Raw genomic sequence first — 7,304 nt, 5'->3', positions numbered from 1 at the left:
ACATTCAGTGCCTGAGATAGAACACACATGTTTCATGTTTGGAAAACTTGTTTCATGCACAAATAAAATATATTTGTGTATATTTTATGTGTTTAAGGGGTATATATATACAACATAAATGTATTTTGTGATTACTTCTGGGTGCCATCCTCATTGAAATATAAAAGTATTCCAAAATACAGATTAATCAATTATCCAAAATTCTTCTGGACCCAAGAATTTTGGATAAGGGATACTCAAAATATAGTTACAAGGGCCATACTGACCTGCATACACTAAATCACAATAACTTGATGGAAGTAGAACCAATGAATTTACAATAATCTACAATAATACAATTAATACACAATAGTAAGTTAAAACAGAGTTGTTAAGGACCCATCTGATAAGGTTTACCTGGAAACAGTAGGCCCACAACTTCACTTATAATCCATGCTAATTTTAGAGTTTATTAAAATTATTTTTATTATCAGTATTCTGAGTGTGCACTTAAATTTTTCCTGCATGGTACTTTATTATTATTATTATTATTATTATTATTATTATTATTATTATTATTATTATTATTATTATCCTTTATTTTAAAGGCACATTTTTTAAGCAAGCATCCATACCAAGCAATGCTTTGCTTGCATCCTGCAAGGTGGCACATAGAATTGCGATATGTAAAAAACCTCACACCATCGCAGAAGAACTGATTCTACCGGCTGCAGTGGATTTGGTTAACATTATGGTTGGGGAATCAGCTGGAAAACTGCTTTCGAAGGTACCTTTATCAAACAATACCATCAGTCGTAGAATCCAACATATGGCTGAAGATCTACAGGACCAATTAATTGAAAAAATGAAAGGGACGGATTTTGCACTGCAACTAGATGAGGCAACAGACAGCAATAAGGATGCTCATCTGATTTGCTATACACGCTTTATAGATTGTGACAATATTGTGGAAGACCTTCTCTTTTGTAAAACTATAACCGCCGGTATAAAGGCACAAGACTTGTTTCAGATCATTGATACTTATGAGTGAAAACCAGTTAGACTGGACAAAGTGCTTTGGTGTCTGTACTGATGGTGGCCGTTCTATGTCTGGCTGTTATGGAGGATTGCAGGCACTCATACGAAGCAAAGCTGCTGATGCACTGTGGATCCACTGCATTATCCACAGGGAAGCACTTGCATCAAGGCATCTGAGTCCTCCACTGAATGCAGTGATGGAAAGTGTGTTGAAAATGGTAAATTTCATAAAGACTCGGCCACAGAAGGCAAGGTTTTTTAGAAAAATGTGTGAGGATATGGGCTCTGAGCACACATCTTTGTTATACTACTGCAGCTCACGATGGCCCTCCTGTGGCAATGTACTTTCTCATGTTTTTAGATTACACCAGGAACTCTACTCATATCTTGCAGAAGAACACAAGTGTGCCAATAACTACTTGGATACTGTTTTTTTGTCCAAGTTAGCATACCTATGTGATATCTTTGATAAACTGATCTCTCACTGCAGGGAAACAACACCCACATTCTTAAACTCTCATTGAATGTATCAGCATTCAGGAAAAAATTGTTTCTTTGGAGAAGAAAATTAAACGAAGACGGTTACGATGACTGTTTGCCCATGTTGCATCAGTTTGTTTGACACATGAACTTAAATCAGTTTTTGAGCAACACCTAAAAAACCACAGTGACTGGTTTGAAAAATATTTTCCTGAAAATATGGAAAAGTTTGTATGAATCCAAGATCCATTCAGTACTAGGGCCCCAATGGAATTTACTTCTGTAGAAGAAGAAAAACTAATCGAGGTGTCCTGTGACAAGACTTTGAAAGCAAAATTCAGCAGCATGGGACTTCAAGAATTTTGGATATCCATTAAAGATGAATATCCGATGCTCAGTGCTAAAGCACAGCAAATCCTTGTTCCTTTTGCAACAACATATTTGTGTGAAGCCAGGTTTTTAGCAGTTGCCATAATTAAAAACAAGTACCGTTCAAAAATCAATGTGTAACAGGAAATGAAGGTGGCCGTGTACAAGCTGATCCCAAGGTTTGAAAAGTGTAGTGCACAACAGGCTCACGTATCCCATTAATAAGTGTTGTGATTGTTGAACACTCTATAACAACTGCCTTTTATTGTTGTTTATTTTGTTTGATGTTATTCCTGTTAATGAGTGCTGTCAATTGTTCTTTGAAAGAAATCAAAGAAACATATTTTTTTCTTGAATTTATGTTTATTATTTTTACAAACAAGTTAATAATAATGTTAGCATTGTTTTATCCCAACTACTTTAAAAAAGGGACAGTTCAGTAATTAGTTTGGCTTAATGGTGCCTTGAAAAAGTCATGGAGACCCAAAGGGTGCCTTGGATTGAAAAAGTTTGGGAACCACTGACATATACACAATAATGAAAAATAGTTAAAAATGAAAAACAATATAAAAGTATCACACCTATAGGATTAATAATGGCCAGCAGATGATGGAAGCAGATAAATCTTGGAACTTGATATATTTTGAAAGGTAAGTGCACATTACCATATATTCCCACTGCTGGAGAAAGATTTAAGGAACAAAGTCCCAAAATAATCCAGATGGTAAGTATCCTCACTATTGATGATGGCACAGCAAGGTCCACCTGCATCATCCATCCCCTCAGACCGGTGGAAGTAGGATACAAGAAAAAGTGGCGCTTGTTTGATGAAAGATTTATAGATTTAATGTCAATACTTAAAAAGCATGTAAATGCACAACACACATAGATAAACAATATATGTAAAAAATAAAAAATACAAAATTATACTATTAAAATTAGTAGCATAAAGATAGCTGAACCACTGATAGGTATATGTGGACCGGATCAATTACTTGCTACCAATTGGTTGGAGAGTGGTAACTGTCCCGTCTCAAATGCAATTTAATGGGTGGTATACCAATTGTACAATTTGGAGCAGTTGATTGCCCAGCAGAGGCTTATAGTTACCCAATGCCGCTCGAGGAGGCAGATCCCTTGGGAATTACTGCAACGGTGATGTCCTCAGATGTATACGGCCATTTGATATTGAAAGGGTATTTGTAATCCAAGCCAAGGCAGGGAGGCCAGCATAGGGGCCAATATGCTTACAAGTGGTAGGCTGATGCAGGTGCCTATTGGTTCCACAAAAAATAATTGATGGTCACGGGTGCAGTAGAGTCCAAATAGGTATATTACCCAAGATTGTTCGGTCCAGGGCGAACTCCTGGAGTAATTCCCAAGGGATCTGCCTCCTCGAGCGGCATTGGGTAACTATAAGCCTCTGCTAGGCAATCAACTGCTCCAAATTGTACAATTGGTATACCATCCATTGAATTGCATTTAAGATGGGACAGTTACCACTCTCCAACCAATTGGTACCAAGTAATTGATCCGGTCCACATATACCTATCAGTGGTTCAGCTATCTTTATGCTACTAATTTTAATAGTATAATTTTGTATTTTTATTTTTTACATATATTGTTTATCTATGTGTGTTGTGTATTGACATGCTTTTTAAGTATTGATATTAAATCTATAAATCTTTCATCAAACAAGCGCCACTTTTTCTCGTATTCTCTTTTGTGCTATTGGGATTAACAATCCCATTTTTTTGTGGCAGCTATTAGCGGAACACCTCTTGGTAGTCTCACCCCCCGGTGGAAGTAGGATGCCAGAGGGGATGGAATGCATATGCTTTTAAATGACATATTGTAGAGCCTGATCCAGATTTGTACTGATGATGTTCCCACATCTGAGCATTTATTGGTAGGCGGTACGCACTAAAAGGTACTCTAAGGATATTTCTTACAATCCGGAATGAAGCTATAATGCTATGGATTGTTTCATTAACCCTTTGAGTGCCAGCATCTCTGTGAGAGATGAGCAAAATATCCACTAAAATTGTTAACATCTCTGTGAGAGATGTGCAAAATACCGGCTAAAAATGCCAGTGTCGCTCACATTTGTTATATAAATTCAAATTAAAAATGTGTAAAAAAAGATATCCTGTATAAAGGTACAGGTAAGTATGAAGAATAAAAATGTTTGCTTGGCAATTTACCATACAGACTAGAGCCTGATGCTGGTTTTAAAAATTACAGGGGGCCACTACACCTTTTGTCACCTAAATTTTTGGAACCAAGACTGGTCCAAGAGCCCATGGCTGGTTCCTTAAATACAGGGAACACCATTGTTGACTTTTAAGGAATCATATGCATTTATTTTATAATAATAATAATAATAATAATAATAATAATGATTATTGAGAGAGTGAAATTTATCTAAAATATATTTATTATATCCTATATTGATATCTTATATATTAAGCCAGATCTGTTAGTCTGTGACTGTGTGAATAACGCTGGGCGGAGTAATGGGCGGAGTCATAGGCTTATAGCCTATCAGTGCCTCTTTGACACCACCCACACACAGTCAGAGTGAGGCACCATACTGACAGGATGCCATCTCGCAAAATCCCCCAAACTAGCATGCAGTGGCCGGGTTGCATCCGCACCCCACTTTCTGCAGGTACCAAAAGTATTGTGGGGAGCCTGCACCCTCCTTCCCTGTGGCTAGGGAAAGTTACACTTAGAGACCCGCTGGCACTCCCCACCCATCCCCTGAAGCCAGCAGCCGCAGTAAGAGGAAGCCAGGGGATGGAGGAGGGAGTCCCAATTAACAGGGGCAAAAACATCAATTTAAAACTCTCCCCCATGCCTCATTAGGGACATCAGTGACAGCCGCCGCTAGGGAGGTGGAAAAAAAGCCCCCAGAGCGGACACCATAGGCTGCCGGCGCTGCACTGACACCAATCTCGCCAACTGGGACTAAGCCATGATGGCTGCTGCCTTTGGCAGGAGCTCAAGGACAATGTGGCCGCGTCCAACCACCGCACCCGCCACTTCAACATCCCCAGCACCCCCACATCCAGGTTGAATGGTCCATGTGTCCACATCAGTTAGTGTCAGTTAGCCAGTGAGTACTGATGATCCCAAGCTACAACTGGGTCTGCGAGGGCTATTGCTTCACTGTTGGTTTGGGGTAGGCTGAGGGTGGGTTTTAGGGTTGAGTTAAAGTCAGGATTAAGATAGGGATGCTAGGCATCTTTAATTTATCGAATTATATATTTTTTACATTGAGTCAAGCCCAGAGAATATAGTGCTCATCGGCTGTGTAAGGTGGAATTGCAGTCACCTTTACACACTCATCTATATACTTAGATCCTGTCCAGTCCAAGAAATACAAGGTCCTGACCCAATAATCTTGAGAATACAAGATACCAACTAACTAGGGACAAGTGACAATTTTGTTAAGCACTGTTCTTTGATGGGGTGAGAAATGTTTGGATACAAATGGTTTCATTCACTGTATGTGGACAGTCAGTTTTTACACAAATATTAAGTACTACTTCCAAAAGATTGGAAGAGAATCAAGCAAATTGATCTCAGGCGCCTAACAGTGAGCTCTTTCTCTATTGCAACTGCTGCTAAGGGAGGAGATAGTCAGTCCCCACAAGAAAAAAACAATAAATACATAGAAAGCAGTGCTATTTTTCAATGAAGGACAAGCAAATGATGGAGGGAGCTCCAAATAACAGGGGCAAAAACATCAATTTAAAACTCTCCCCCATGCCTCATTAGTGATATCAGTGACAGCCGCCGCCAGTGAGGTGGAAAAGGAGCCCCCGGAGCGGACACCATAGGCTGCCGGCGCCGCATTGACACCACTCTCGCCAACAGGGACTAAGCCATGATGGTTTTCTCCTTCGGCGGGAGCTCGGGGACAATGTGGCCACGTCCAACCACCACACCCGCCACTTCACCACCCCCAGCACCCCCACATCCACCTGTGCACACACCATACCCTCCACTCACACACCCGCCTCTCCCCCACCCACGGCACACCAGGCTCTCCCCACCCACGGCACAACAGGCTCTCCCCCATCCACAGCACGCCCAGACCCCATCTATACATTTCTTTTCACTTATAAATGCAAAAAGGCACTCACAGGTTAAGGTGTGAAGAGCGCCCGTGTGAAGAGCGCCCGTAGGGTGCGATGCATCACCTAGTTATAGAATATGTATTTGACATCTGCAATTATATTCTAATAGACTTTACAATACAATATGCAGATTTCTTGTAATAACCTGATTCCCAAAATATAAGTTTGAGACTTGCAATTCTGGCTCCAATAGTTTGATATTTATTTACAGGCATAAAAAAACCATACAGAATACATTAAACACAGTGATGTATATGTTATTATATAATGTATATTATATGCACTTCCTTGCTTATAACATGAAACTATTTATCAACTACAACTAAAATAAATTATATACTTACAAGTTACATGGCTATAGTGTTCAGCGAATACTAATAGTTACCTGTGACCCATCTCCCTCCAGCCCATTCTTATCTGTTCCTCTGACTTCTGCTTCTCATTGACCATATCACATCCTTCCTCCTGACTCACTGAATGAGGCTCTCGCTAGCTGATAGCTTCAGTTTTTATTCTAAATTTTCCTAACTGAGGCTCCCTAGTTTCCATGTAATTATAGGTTCCCAGGTTTCAAGGTGTCATAAACATGAGCATGGTGGGATGAAATCTGGCCTTCCTTAGTTAATCAAGGGTCTGTTTGCCCAGGCTGTGAACAAGAGTTGTTTCCTTGCTTTGTCCTGCCATAAAATCTAGATGCTGGGGCAAGTAGGTTTTATGATTCCTAAACACATCCTGAAGCCAACTGTATGCACATCTGCCTTGACACACTCTATCAGGGTCTAATTGTGTACACCGGGATCGGGCAAACAAAGTACATATGAATTTGCTTAAATAATAAAATTTAGATAACTGAGGTTGGTGACAGACAATCTACTTGAGTGAGCCCTCGGCTCATTGTGGTCCACAGGATATCAGACCACCTAAAATGTTTGCTTATGAAACTGGTGCAATATGTATTACTTAATCATCTAAACATTTCATTTGTACATTCAAATTATTAAGATTTTCCATCCGATATATCATCTATACCAGGACAGGCCATCCTGTGGCTCTCCAGATGTTGTGAAACTACAAATCCCAGCATGCCTTGCCACAGTTTTAACACTCCCTTATAGCAAAACTGTGGCAAGGCATGATGGGATTTGTAGTTTGACCACAACTGGAGAGCCACAGGTTGGCTAGGCCTGATCTATACTATACACCAGGGCTGGGCAATTGCGGCCCTCCAGATGTTGAGGAACTACACATCCCAGCATGCCTTGCATCAGTTTCAGCATGGCCACATAGCAAAAC

Source organism: Crinia signifera, chromosome 2, assembly GCF_055691185.1.
Source record: "Crinia signifera chromosome 2, ASM5569118v1, whole genome shotgun sequence".
NCBI lineage: Eukaryota > Metazoa > Chordata > Amphibia > Anura > Myobatrachidae > Crinia > Crinia signifera.
This window is presented reverse-complemented; position numbering follows the sequence as displayed.